This window comes from Myodes glareolus, chromosome 6 (assembly GCF_982192425.1).
Source record: "Myodes glareolus chromosome 6, mMyoGla1.1, whole genome shotgun sequence".
Classification (NCBI taxonomy): domain Eukaryota; kingdom Metazoa; phylum Chordata; class Mammalia; order Rodentia; family Cricetidae; genus Myodes; species Myodes glareolus.
In genome coordinates, this window is record NC_142031.1 from 49,536,106 (window position 1) to 49,550,569 (window position 14,464).

At 41.6% G+C, this 14,464-nt stretch overlaps 1 long non-coding RNA gene across 2 annotated transcripts; it reads right to left on the minus strand.

Annotated features, from left to right (window-relative positions):
• Positions 1–276: 276 nt before the first annotated feature.
• LOC148121818 (uncharacterized) lies at positions 277–14,410 on the minus strand. Of its 2 annotated transcripts, none has more exons than XR_015738110.1 (4): positions 13,854–14,410; positions 8,565–8,654; positions 4,123–4,238; positions 277–807 (listed from the first exon to the last, which is right to left on the minus strand). It is a non-coding gene; the product is annotated as an uncharacterized LOC148121818 (long non-coding RNA). The 2 variants fall into 2 exon arrangements; XR_015738109.1 differs by having other exon boundaries at positions 8,256–8,654.
• Between the last annotated feature and the right edge of the window lie 54 nt (positions 14,411–14,464).

Below are 14,464 nucleotides of genomic sequence, written 5' to 3' on the forward strand. Positions count from 1 at the left end.
CCTTGACCAAGACCAAGTATCCTGAAGGCAAATATGCTTGCATATCCTGACCATCTGTTAGAGTGGAGTGGATATACCTGTATGGACTATCTTAGTGTCAAAAGTACCAAGTAACCACATCCTGAGTCAGTATGTGTAGCCCTGGTTATTGTCAACAATTTTTAGCAACCTCCGAACTCTGACTATCAGATGAGGTAGAAATAGATTCACATTTTTGGACCTCCACAGTTGAAGCTATTAAATGTGCTTGGAATAAAACGAGTCAATCTAATAACATTATAGGTGTATTATTTTTAATCATTGGTCTATTCTCATACAAGACATCTTGGTTTTTCATCATCATCATTTTACTATTGAAAATATGGTTGGCAAGTATAGAGAGCTTCATGGAGCCGCACCTAAAAGATGGCGCCAGCTTCCGCCTTCCGCGATCCCAAAAGCCAGCGCTCTCAGTGGTAAACAACACCTTATTTGGCTAAGGCCAGGATCACGTGATGATCGTAAACTACTTGCGCATAAGTGGACCTATGGACAGTGCCCACATGGCGATCCAGGATTGGCTGCCCAGGGCTACTTAAGGGGTTGCCCGGAGAGAGAAACTATTGTAACAAGGTCCTGAGTAAATTGCTTGCAAGAAGAGCTCCGGTGTTGCGTACTGGTCAAGGCGGTTGCGACAAGTGGTGGCCCATACGGAGATTCTCCTCTCCTTTCCCTGGAGCCCAGAACTTGTAGCAGTCAGGGGGTGCACCGGTAAGTCCTCAAGGTAAGATTGGGGATCCATGACCAAAACGGGTTATTTGCTCTTGCCTGTAAACAGAGAGAATGGGGGAAATCGAAAGTGAAAGTAGAGCTGCGACTAGAGCGGACAAATCGAAAGTGAAAGTAAAGCCTACTACAGCGGACGGGCTACAAGTCTGTAGAGCACATTCGGTTCGCTAGCCCCATGAACTGATAGTAAAATTGCTGGATACTGTTGATGGATTACTACTTGCTCTTAGCAGCTTGGGTACTCTTGAATACAGTGTTCTGGTTCATCATTTTTACTTATTGCTGTAGGGAGTGTATTGAGAATCCTCAGTGAATAGATATGGGGAATTCTCCTTCTCACCCAATTTTTCTGGCTTTGAACGAGCTGCTTCGTTCAAAAAGTCTAAAACTTAAGAAAAGCACCTTAGGGAGGTTCCTGGAGGAATGTGATACCACTGCACCTTGGTTTGCAGTCTCCAGGAAGCTCATGACTCCGTCATGGGAAAAGCTAGGTAGAGACCTTGAGTTTGCTGCAGAACAGGGAACGCTTAAGGCTGGAGTAAGACCTATCTGGAAATTAGTGAAAAGCTGCCTCGAGGATCAAAAGTGCAGTGAAGCAGTAGAAAATGGCCAAGCAGCCTTAGAGATATTACAGGAGGGATGTTCAGAGAGGGCAGCTTCAGAAACGGCAGCCTCTTAAAAGGCAAAGTCTGATGTGGCATCTGATACAGATTCAGGTAGAGGGAAGAAGAAAAGGGCCCAGGAAAAACAAAAGGGTCGATTATATCCTAGCCTGTCAGAATTCTGTCTCCTTGAGCACAGAGACAGGGCCAGACCCAGAGACACCAGAGACAGAAACGGATGAAGAAGATAGAGAAACCCTAAGGAAAACATTAAAAAGAATGAAAATCTCCAAGAAAAAGGGAAACAGAGAGAAAAATAAGACATCTAAAGGCATGCGCAGGACTGTAACCCCTTCAGCTCCGCCCCCGTATCTGGAGGTTATAGGAGCAGAGGGAGGGATTTCTTTCAATCCTAAGGTATGGAGAGAAGTCAGGGCAGAAATGATGACGGCCTCAGCATTTCCTGTATTTCAGGATCCGTAAGGCAATTGATTCCATGAGCCTTTAGATTTTAAGGTCATCAAGACATTGGCAGAATCTGTCCAGACTTATGGCACTACAGCCGCCTTTACGGTGGCACAAGTGGAAGCTCTACATAGATATGCCATGACTCCAACTGATTGGATGAACCTAGCACGAGCATGTTTGTCCCCTGGTCAGTATCTAGATTGGAAAGCTCTTTTAATTGAATTGGCCAATGCTCAGGCTGCAATAAATCTAGCAGCTGGAGGGGCACAACAGTCTGGGACACAGACATGTTGCTTGAACAAGGCAGGTTTGCCATCCAGCAAAATGGATATCCTCCTCAAGTGTATGATCAGATTAACATTACCACAAGAGCATGGAAGACCTTACCTAATAAAGGGGAGGTAATTGGTAATTTGACTAAGATCCTTCAAGGACCTATGGAGCCTTTTTCTGATTATGTGGCTAGGATGGTAGAAGCAACAGGAAAGATCTTTGGTGACCTGGACATCACTATGCCGTTTGTCAAGCTGCTAGTGTATGAACAATGTACCCAGGAGTGCAGAGCGGCTATCACCCCAAATAAAAATAGAGGATTAGAAGTCTGGATGAGAGCATGTAGAGAATTAGGAGGTCCATTAGCCAATGCCGGACTGGCAGCTGCAGTACTTAGGTTGAGCAAAAATGGGGGCAATGCAGGAACTTGCTTTCGATGTGGTAAGCCAGGCCACATTAAGCACAACTGCCCTCAAGGAGGAAATGCTCGGCAGGGAATTACCCAGGGAACAGGAATTAACCAGAATCAAAATCCAGGCATATGCCCCACACGCAAGAAAGGAAAGCATTGGGCCAATGAGTGCAGATCCGTCAAGGATATCAACGGATGACCCCTCGAACCTAATACTAGGTCAAAAAATAGACAGCGGGGCCCTTGGCCTCAGGGTCCTCAAATACATGGGGCAATGGAGGAGCAGGTACAGGAAGGGAAATTGGAGCAATGGCCGACATTCACACACCCACAGAACTGGGGAGAGCCACTGCGGGTTCAGCAGGATTGGACCTCCATGCTACCACCAGGCTCATATTAACCCCTCGAATGGGAATTCAAACGATAGACTCTGACTTTCAAGGCCCTCTCCAACCAGGCACAGTAGGGTTATTGATAGGCAGGTCATCTACTACTTTGAGAGGCCTACAGGTTTATCCCGGAATAATTGATCCAGACTATACAGGCATTGTTAAAATTATGGTGGAGTCACCCAAGGGTATTAGTGCCATATCTCCAGGGGATCGAATTGCACAGCTTGTTATCCTGCCCAGCTTGCATGATAGGTTTCCAGCACAATAGGAACAGAGAGAGAGGTAGTCAAGGATTTGGCTCCTCAGGAACGGATCTTACCTTCCTGTCTTTGAGTTTAGATCAGAGGCCTACCTTACAATTGACTATTAATGGCACCAAGATTACAGGGCTCCTGGACACTGGAGCGGACAAAAGTATTAAAGCTAGCAAGGATTGGCCACGCGGGTGGCTCGTCCAGGCCTCTCGCATACCTTACAAGGACTGGGGTATACAAAAGCCTCTGATGTTAGTGCAAGCTTGTTAACTTGGCAAGATGAAGAAGGACACTCCGGACAAATACAGCCATATGTCCTAGAGCTCCCAGTATCATTATGGGGAAGAGATATTATGAAATCTATGGGGTTTAAGTTAAGTAATGAATATTCTGATAAGGCTCAAGCTATTATGAAAAGCATGGACTGCCATCCTGAGTTTGGCCTGGGAAAATTCTTGCAGAGGCAGAAGGATCCTATAGAGGCAAAACCAAGAAAACCCAGACAAAGGTTGGGTTTTTCTTAGGGGCCGCTGAGGAAGGAATTCCCATTTCCTGGAAAACAGAAGAGCCAGTGTGGGTTCCTCAGTGGCCACTATCTTCCGAAAAACTACAAGCAGCCCATCAGTTAGTGCAAGAACAGCTAGAGGAAGGGCATATAGAACTCTCCCTCTCCCCTTGGAATACTCCTATTTTTGTTATAAAGAAGTCTGGAAAATGGAGATTATTACGTGATCTTCGTGCTATAAATGCACAGATGAAAATTATGGGGCCTGTTCAACGTGGCCTCCCCTTGCTATCTGCATTACCAGAGTGTTGGCCCATTATATTAGTAGACATAAAAGATTGTTTCTTTTCCATCCCTTTAAATAGCAAGGACAATGAAAGATTTGTCTTTACCTTACCATCAGTCAACCATGAGGAACCTGAGAAAAGATATCAATGGATTGTCCTACCTCAGGGTATGGCCAATAGTCCTAGTATGTGTCGATTATTTGTAGCTGCTGCTTTGGAGCCCTTACAGGCTCGTTTTCCAACTGTGAAATGTCTCCATTATATGGATGATATTCTCCTGGCAGCGAAAAAAGAGCAAACTTTGCATGAGGCATACAGTGTTTAGGTGGGGGTATTACAAAGGAAGAGTCTATGTATAGCTCCAGAAAAGGTTCAACAAGACGAGGTAGTAAATTATTTAGGGTCTAAAATAACATATAATCAAATTATACCACAAAAGGTAGAATTAAGAAAAAATCATTTGCATACATTAAATGATTTTCAAAAATTATTGGGATATATAAATTGGATCAGGGGAAGTTTGGGCATGGCAAATTATGAGTTAAAGCCGTTGTATGATGTTTTAGTTGGTGATGTAGCTCTAGATTCTCCCAGACAATTAACCAGTGAAGCTCGACAAGCACTCTCTCTTGTAGAGGAAAAATTATCTAAAGCCTTTTTAAAATGGGTGCAGGCTGAAAAGGATATTGCTTTATGCATTTTTAACCACTAATCTACAACCCACAGGTATTCTGTGGCAGGAAGGACCGTTACTTTGGATTCATCCCAGGATTTCCCTCGCGAAATCCATAGAATATTGTCCTATTGTTGTCGCTTTGCTTGCTCAGCAAGGCATTCAAAATTGCTTGCAACATTTTGGAGTTGCACCATGTGTAATAGTCACCCCATATGATACTAATCAAGTTAATATTTTATGTGCCATTATTGATGATTGGGCTATTTTATGGTGCTCCTATTCTGGGCACATCAATTGTCATTTTCCTAAACATCCACTGTTAACCTTTTTTAAAGAATATCCGGTAGTCTTTCCAAAAATCACTGCCTTACGGCCCATTCCAGGAGCCAGTGTTATATTTACAGATGAATCTAAGACTGGCTATGGTGCTTACATGGTGGACTCAGCAGAACCTGTTAAATATCAGTTTTCTCCTGGAGCTCCTCAGCAAGTGGAGCTAGCAATCGTGGTTGAGGTGTTTAAATCCTGTCCATTTACATTTAATTTTAATTTTGGATTCTTGTTATGTTGTTAACGCCTTAAAATACCTTGAGTGCGCTGGACCTATTAAATCCTCCAGCCTGGTACATAGGCTATTTACACAATTACAGCTATTACTCTGGCAACGTAAGAATCCTTTCTTTGTACAGCACATTCGTGCACATACAGGTTTGCCAGGCCCTCTGGCTGCCGGCAATGACAAGGTTGATCAGTGTACCAGACAAGAATGGATGTTTCTTGCCTCTGCCCTGCAGAGGGCTCATGATTTTCATAAAGAGTTTCATGTTAACGCCAAAACCCTACAACAAAAATTTGCCATTTCCTGTGCTGATGCACGCAAGGTGGTTGTGGATTGTCCACAATGTGTCATACATCATCACCTTCAAACTTTGGGGGTCAATCTGCGTGGATTGCTCCCCCTTAAACTTTGGCAGATGGATGTTATCCATCTCTCTGAGTTTGGCAAGGTAAAATACCTACATGTCTCCGTGGATACGTGCTCCGGCATTATCCATGCCACACCCATGACTGGTGAAAAGGCAACCCAAGTGATTGCTCATTGTCTAGAAGCGTGGGCTGCCTGGGGAAAACCCCAGCAACTGAAAACAGACAATGGTCCCGCTTATACGGGACAAAAGTTCACCTCCTGCCAACGCATGGGTGTTCAACTCATACATGACTGCCTTATAATCCACAAGGCCAAGGCATTGTGGAGTGTGCTCATCGCTCCTTAAAGGAATTGCTTCAAAAACAAAAAGGGGGAATAGGTCATCAACAGACCCCCAAGAATAGACTTTCCTTAGCCTTGTTTACACTTAATTTTTTAAATTTGGACAATACCAATCAGTCTGCAGCAGACAGGCATTCTTGCCCATCCAGTCCTTTAAAAGGATTGATAAAATGGAAGGATGCTCTGACAGGGATCTGGCATGGCCTTGATCCCGTGCTGGCATGGGCACGAGGCTCTGTTTGTGTTTTTCCACAGGATCATTTGGACCCTATTTGGGTACCAGAGCGCTTGGTGAGAAAAGTACAAGTGCAGAGGAACAACAAACAAGATGAAGCCTCAGACTGTGATCCTACTGATGGTGACGGTCCTGATGTCCACGTTGGTGATCCAGGCCAATGAACAAATCTTGTGGGCCATAGCAAAAGCATGGCCAATTCCTATACCTGTTCATTCTGCGTCAAAAGTTTTACCTGTCTTTTTTTCCCACTAGTTGTGAATTAGGCTTACCCTGCGTAAATTTAGACCCTAGCATGGTTATGTATAATGCAACTGATGTTCCTCTTCAAGGAACATTTCTCTTGAAAATAATTCTAACCCATGTATATGGTTGAAAAATAGCTCGGTGGGTAATTGGCTTGACCCATTGACCGATAATCATGTGCCTTTCGCCATGCTTGCAGAAGCACTGAAAACAATAAATACGGGTGCTCTCTCAGGCACGGGCAGTGGTAAAAATGGTAGTAATGCCACAAGTATTACTACCTTATTGATGTTGATGGGAAGGGCTTTGGACTTCAAGTTCACGCATTGGATTAGGGAATTCCACCACCTGACAAGTATTACCTTATTGTGTCCCTAATTTAGGGTACCCCCCTCATTGGACACCTTGTCAAAGCCCAGATCATAAGTCAAAGCAGATTGCACCAGGTTTTGAATTTACCCCTCCTTTAGGAAGATATTCCTTTAATCTTGCTAATCGGACTAATCCGAAAACTAATACGAAAAATACTTGGCCCTGGTTTCAATGGATTCTTTCTAATGAAAGAGGGGCCTTTTCATTCCTAGAGCCTTTTGCTGCCCTTCGTAATTTGACTGGCTACTTAACATCTCTGCCAGCCGAGATATGAAGGGAGTTCTTTCAAATGTTACTATAAATAAAATGATGAACAACCTTACCGTTTCTGCCAGTCCAGTGTTTAAAGGTACCTTCCTTCTTTTTGCTGACTAATATTGCCAATGCCACAGAGGATGTGATCTATTGTAATTCCTCTAAGGCAACTTGCCTCATAAGTCAATGCTGGAATGGTACTTATAACACAGCTGTGGTGATGAGAGTTCCCACATATGTTCCCATCCCAGTCAGAGTTGATACCGGTACCTTCCCAATCGCTCATTTGCTCAGAACAAAACGAGACTTTGGGATAACAGCAGCCCTAGTCTCCGCAATTGCTGTATCTGCTGCAGCTGCCATGACAGCTGCTGTTGCCATGGCTGCAACAACTCAGATTGCAGAGACAGTTAATGAAATCATGGAGAGGACAGCCTACACCATGACCACTTTGAAATCTATCGATGGTCATTTAAAAGCTGGCATTTTGACAGTACACCAAAGAGTAGACCTCTTGCAAGAGCAAGTGGATGATTTAGTAACCTTAACCAGTGTAGTATGTATTCATTCCCTCTCCTCTTTATGCATTACTTCTAGATTGGCTGAGAATTTTACAAAGAACGGTAACCTGAGCTGGCAGCTGAGCGCATACCTCCAGGGAAACTGGAGCAAGGAGTTCGAGAACCTGACGGACACCTTGATCAACCAGATTATTTCCCTGAATGCCACATGGCTGGAATTACCTACTGCTAATGCTTTTCTTAATATGCTGAAACGAACTTCTAGTTATTTTAAGGAGTGGGCGGGAATAGGAGCCCTGACAGGCCTAATGGTGCTTTCCTCCCTGGTATGTCTGTAGTGCATTTGTTGCATGAGAGCCTCACAACGTCACAATGCAGCAATGATCATTCAAGCCTTCACGGCTACTGAAGCAGGACAGTCCCCCCAAGCTTGGTTAACTACTTTAAAAGATATAGAAGCACAGGGTGCGAGGCTTGTGCACTGCACTTGAGGGTAATTACATCTACCTCAAGAAGAGCAAGTCTGATTGCACATGGGTTGGTGCCTAACTCCCACCTCTGTAAAAAGGGCACCAAGCGGTTCTAGTGTTTTCTGGGTGGAGGCCACCTGGATAAACAATAGTACATGCTTCATTTTCAACAGAGATCAGACTTCTACTTTTGCCTGTTGCTTTTAAAACAAAAAAGGGGGAACTGTAGAGAGCTGCGTGGAGCCGCACCTAAAAGATGGCGCCAGCTTCCGCCTTCCGCGATCCCAAAAGCCAGCGCTCTCAGTGGTAAACAACACCTTATTTGGCTAAGGTCAGGATCTCGTGATGATCGTAAGCTGCTTGCGTATAAGTGGTCCTATGGACAGTGCCCACGTGGCGATCCAGGATTGGCTGCCCAGGGCTACTTAAGGGCTGGGAGGAGCTTGCCCGGAGAGAGAAACTATTGTAACAAGGTCCTGAGTAAATTGCTTGCAAGAAGAGCTCCGGTGTTGCGTCTTCCTTGCTGGTCGAGGCAGTCGCGGCAGGCAAGTAACTTACACCTGGTTTTGCTTGTGGTTCTTGCACTCCATAGAATGCTGAAGCAGGAGAATAGCTTGAGCCCTCTATTGAAGACCAATGAGACACTCTCTGAAAGAGCAACAACAGAAAATGTATAAAGAAGCTATTTGCATTGAGGTGATATAAGTCTAAGGTTGGTAATGTATTCACAAGACAAATCTATAAATTATATAAACATACTGGTTAGTCCATTATGTTTTATGTCAATTATTTATAATCTCTTGCTTCTTAAATGTCTATTAATGACAAGTATGTTCAAGTTTTCTCAGTATAAGGCTTGTAATAGACATAGCCTTCTAGAAATACAAGAAATAGCATATTGAACATAGAACTAGCACCATTGTTTCCAATAAAGTTTATGTTTTTTCTGGCCAAGATAAAAAACACTGATGCTGGAGAGGTTGTGCTGGTGGGAATGCAAGCTGGTACATCCTCTTTGGATGTTAGTGTGTCAATTTCTCAGAAAATTAGGAAACAACCTTCTTCAAGACCCAGTAATGCCACTTTTGGGTGTATATCAATCATGCCACAAGGACATGTGTTCAACTATGTTTATAGCAGCATTGTTTGTCATAGCCAGAACCTGGAAACAACCTAAATGTCCCTTGACTGAAGAATGGATAAGGAAAGTGTGATACATTTAAACAATGGAGTACTACACAGCAGAAAAAAATAATGCCATCTTGAATTTTGCAGGCAAATGGATGGAGCTAGAAAACATTTTTGAGTGAGGTAACCCTGACACAGAAAGACAATTATCATGTGTACTCACTCATAAGTGGTTTTTAAACATAAAGCAAAGAAAATCAGCCCACAAATCACAATCCCAGAGAACCTAGACAACAATGAGGACCCTAAGAGAGACATATATAGATCTAATCTACATGGGAAGTAGAAAGTAAAAAAAAGACAAGATCTCCTGTGTAAATTGGGAGCACTGGAACCTGGGGAGAAGGTTGAAGGGGAGGGGAGAGTCAGGGATGGGAGCAGAGAAAAATGTAGAGCTCAATAAGAATCAATAATAAAAAATAACTTATCTTGTAAAAAAATAAAGCTTATTGTAACATGAGGGCCTGTTTGTCGGGGTTTCTGTCCTGCCCAGTTCCCGCAGCCATTCACCCCCAAAGAAAATCACACAGAGGTCTCCATAAGATTATAAACTGATTGGCCCATTAGCTCAAGCTTTGTTTTAGCTGTTATAACTTAAATTAACCCATTGTTCTTATCTGTGTTAGCCACATGGTTTGATATCTTTCCAGCGGGGCAGCTCACATCTTGCTTCTTCCATGATCTGGGCAGGACTGGGGAGAGCTTCCTTCTTCTGGCATTCTCCTGTTCTCATTGCTCCACCTCTGCTTCCTGTCTGGTTGTCCTGCCTTTACTTCCTGCCTGGCTACCAGTCAGCATTTAAAACATGATTGACAGAATATAGACAATACTCCCGCACCAGCTTATATTTCTCAGAAAATATGTATTATGTGGCCTGGGGAGATGGCTTTTCTGAGGGCCAGAGATGAGTTCCCAACTATATCAGTCTACTCACAACTTCATGTAACTCCAGCATATAGCACCCTCTTCTTACCTCTTTGGGTATCTACATTTAATTGTGTGTACATAGATACACATAATATAAAATAAAATATCTGTATGTACATAGGTATGTGTACACACACATATCATATAGATATTAGATGGTAGTTTTCAAGTATCCTTCACATGCCAGCACTCAGAATTAAGCATGCAAAGTTGAAGGATTCTTTGCTCTGTTTATATTGTTACAAGAAGACTAATTGTTGCAGTCCTAGTGTTGACAATTTTGACGAGAAAATTGAGGTGTGGTGAGTAAACATTGAACAAATATTTGTGAGATGGAAATAAAGCTACTGTTGAAAATCAGTTTCTGAACATTTCTCCAATGTGATTGACCTTGGCTTTGATACCCACTACTGTCAAACAAGAAAAAAATCAAAATAAAGGTTAATGAAATTGTGTATAGATGATTTACTCAGCAATCAAGTTTCATTTGCATTTCACTTGTCTCTAATCAAATGATTCCTGTTTTCACTTAAAGGATAAAAATATTCTAACTAGGCAATAACAGATAGTAGCATGAAATGTCTTATTCTCATTTCTGCAGGTCTCTCTGAATTCTGTAGGTCCTTTGCAGCTTTATTATACTATGTATAATACATTTGGTAGAGTAGTTACTAAAACTTGGATGCTACCAAAATGGATATTCACATTTAGAATGAATAAAATTAGGACTTCTCTCTCTGTGTAAAATAGTTAATTCTAAATGTACCAAACATCTTAAATAAAATTTGAAATTCCAATATCTGCTTTGCACAGCAAGTGCTTTTGCCCACTGAGCCATTTCCCCAAGCCATGCTTTTGAGTCTGTATTCTAGGATTTTGTTGAATGTTTTACTAAATCACTTTTAACTTTTCCATTGCAGTCTTTAGGGTTTCTTATCTGATATTGTGTGCATTCAGAATATAGTGGCTTTTCCTTATATTCACTTTATTTACTTTTTATTATTGGTCTACACAAGATATCTTACACTTTGTTGAATTAACACTAGAGAAAACGTACACCCTTGTCTTTTCCTTTAATGAAATTTCTTTGACTTTTTAAATTTGCAATAATGTTTGCTAATTGTTCTATGTTGCTTTTATTTTATGAGGGATGTTCTTTCTATTTCTACGTTTTTCAGGACTTTATTAATGGGTGCTGGATTTTGATAAAATATTTGAATGGGAAAAAGTAAAAACCTCTGTTGTTGGTGTGATCTTGCTATTTCTATATTTATATAAATGTATGTGATATACTGCATTTTATTTGTGTATATTGACTATAAATTCCTGGGATAACACTAACCTGATTGTGAATGATGGTTTTTATGTGTTGCTGAATTACGTTTTCAAGTATTTTACAATTTTTGTAGATAGGTTTTTATGAGTATTTTTTTGCAATTGTTTCTTTGAAAAAAATTTCAGAATTACCGTGTGTATATGTGTGTTCATTTATAGTATGTGTGTCTGCATGGATAAGCTTGTCAAGGTACATATGTGGTGTCCAGAACATGTTTTCTCCTGCTTTTATGTGGGTTCTAGATATGGAATGCAGGCCATCAGTGCCTAGCAAGTGCCTTTACCGGTTGAGCCATCTCATTGCTCCAGTAGCTACTCTCCCCGCCCCCCGAGACAGAGTCTCTCTGTGTAGCCCTGGCTGTCCTGGAATTCACTTTGTAGACTAGACTGACCTCGAACTCAGATTCACCTTGCCTTTACCTCCCAAGTGCTGGGATAAAGGTGTGCATCACCACCTCCCAGCTGCTACTTTCTATCAGATCATGGAGAACATCTGACTTTTATTGTTTCTGTTGAGAAATTTCTAGTATTAAAAACTTTGTTTTTTTCATGGAACTTTCCCCATTGTTGTTATTTTTTATTCTCCGTGCTAATGTTTTATATGTAATATGGTATATGTAGGTGCTCCCTCATCTTTTCAGTTTGTATCCTAAATATTTCCTGAGTCAGAATAGCAATCTCTATTTTAGGTAATTTCCTGCACCAGTTTTACAGAGTATGTTACTTTCGCCATGGTTTGATGTTTTCTTATATCCTCAGGCTTCATGAATGTAATCTATTTTGGGTGAGAATTGATCTTACATGCTCTGTTCATCCTATTTTTGTTTTCTCTTCATCAATGTCTAAGTGTTCTCATTCATGTTTGTTTCTAAAGTTGATACTATCTTCTATTTGATCTATATTATTTTTGTAGGTTTTAAAACTTTCTTTAGTTTTGTTTCTTTTTTTAAAAAAAATTGTTTCTTTGTTTTATGTATATGAGTGCTCTGTCTACATATGGAGCCATCAAGAAGACATCAGATTCCATTATAGATGGTTGTAAGCCACCATGTGGTTGCTGGGGATTAAACTTAGGACCCCTGGAATAGCAGCCAGTACTCTTAACCTCTGTGCCATCTCTCCAGCCTCTATGTTTGTTTGTTTGTGTTTATATGTGGGTGTGAGTGTGCTACTATGGATGTGTAGAAGTCAGAGGAATCAGTTCTGTTCTGCTACCCTATGGGTCCTAGGGTTCAAACTCAGTTCATCAGGCCTTACTCATTGAGTCTCTTGCTAGTCCTTGTGGCCTTTTACTGAGTTTTTGACTTGATGGCCTCTTCATTCATAAGATTTTAATTTGATGTTCTTAGTTTTTATACAACTATTGAATCCCTCTTTCTTATCTTGAAAGAAATCCCCAGTTTTATTGGGGTACACATACTTATATTCTTTTATTTTTTTCCAGTATTTTATTGGTTTGTATCTGTTTTGTTTTGGTATTGTTTCCCCCTACCCCCTTTGGTTAGGCATTCTTATGACTGATTGTCTTTTGGAGTACTTTGATTTCATCTGATTCACTCTCATTGGAATCCAGTGCCTTGGATTTGACATTTTCCAAGAGGTTCATTCTACCATGATCCTTATGTTTGTGCTTTGGGATTTCCATATTTCAGGTTATCTTGTTGGTTGGATTCTCACTCCCCCCAACTGCCATCTTCTTTCAATTGAATAGTTACAGTTTGCAAAGGGAACTGGTTTATAGTAGAGGCTGGGATTTGTTAATCAGTGTACTGGTTGTAGGTTAGTACCTAAACAGACCATGTACTGAGACCTTGAGTCATGACACTCAGTACCACTCCAACTGCCGAAACAACCACAGTTGCTGGAAAGGATCACCAGGCAAGTCATGTTAGAAAACAGTGGTGCAGCCAGATGTAGTTAGTGGCACATGTTTTTAATCCAGCACTTGGGATGCAGAAGTAGGCAGATCTCTGTGAGTCCAATGTCAGCTTGATCTACATAGTTCAGGCCAGTCAGGGCTATATAGTGAGACCTTATTTCAAACAACCACAAAAATTGCTGCCTTTAAATTCTATATGTATTGGAACAAGGATAATATGGTTTATAGTAAATATTAGTTACTAAGTTTAAGTGTAGTAGGGAAATAGATTAGCTGAGAGAATAAAGGCTGACAAAGTAGACAAAAGGGGAAACTGGAGAGATTTGGTTCCACGGAGTAAGGGTTTTTCAGGCCATGGAGAGTTATAGTTGAAAAGTAAAAATGAGTGTGAGGGATGGAGGGAGAAAATGTGATCTAGAAGCTTGGGAATATGTTACACTTCTGAATGTAGAATTTCCTCAAGACCTTGGGCAAAAAGAAAACCTTTTTGTTTGAAGTTGAAAAGTTGCTTTTCATACCTGTTGAATCCCTTGTTGAACACTTCTGCATGCAATTCCATTTTTCTCCAATTGTATAATTGCATTCCTTGTCGATATGCTTTAATTTTCTTCCCAGAAAATGGGTAGATTGAAACGCAAGGTGTGAGAAAGCATTAGCTTTACCTCATCCCTAAATCTTTAGCCTGCACATTAGGTCCTCCTTTCTGTTCCTTTGCCCAGATTGATATAAAGGTTCCTTCGAAAATGATATCTTGGGTTTTCTCCTTGAGGTCTAGAAGTTCCAGTGCAAAGCCGGGGAACTATTTCCTCGGTGCTGGAGAAGGGGTGGGCGGAGTAGGAAAGGTCCATTGAATACACAAGGCAACGAGCGCAGGGACTAAAAAGCCTACAGAATGTTTTCTTAAATGCTATGAAACTCTAGGTTGTGCCAGGGTTGTACTGGCGAAGAGCAAGCTAAATGAGTCACGAGTGACAACTGTCTCTCAGGCTGCACTGGCACGCAGAAAAAGCGTTTTCCCTTTAGTTCGGTGCATCGGAGACGGGGAGAATTTTATTCACCAATGAACGACGCTGTTATTCTCCCGCATGAACTGTCCAATAAGAGGCGAGATAATCGAAGGATTCCGCCC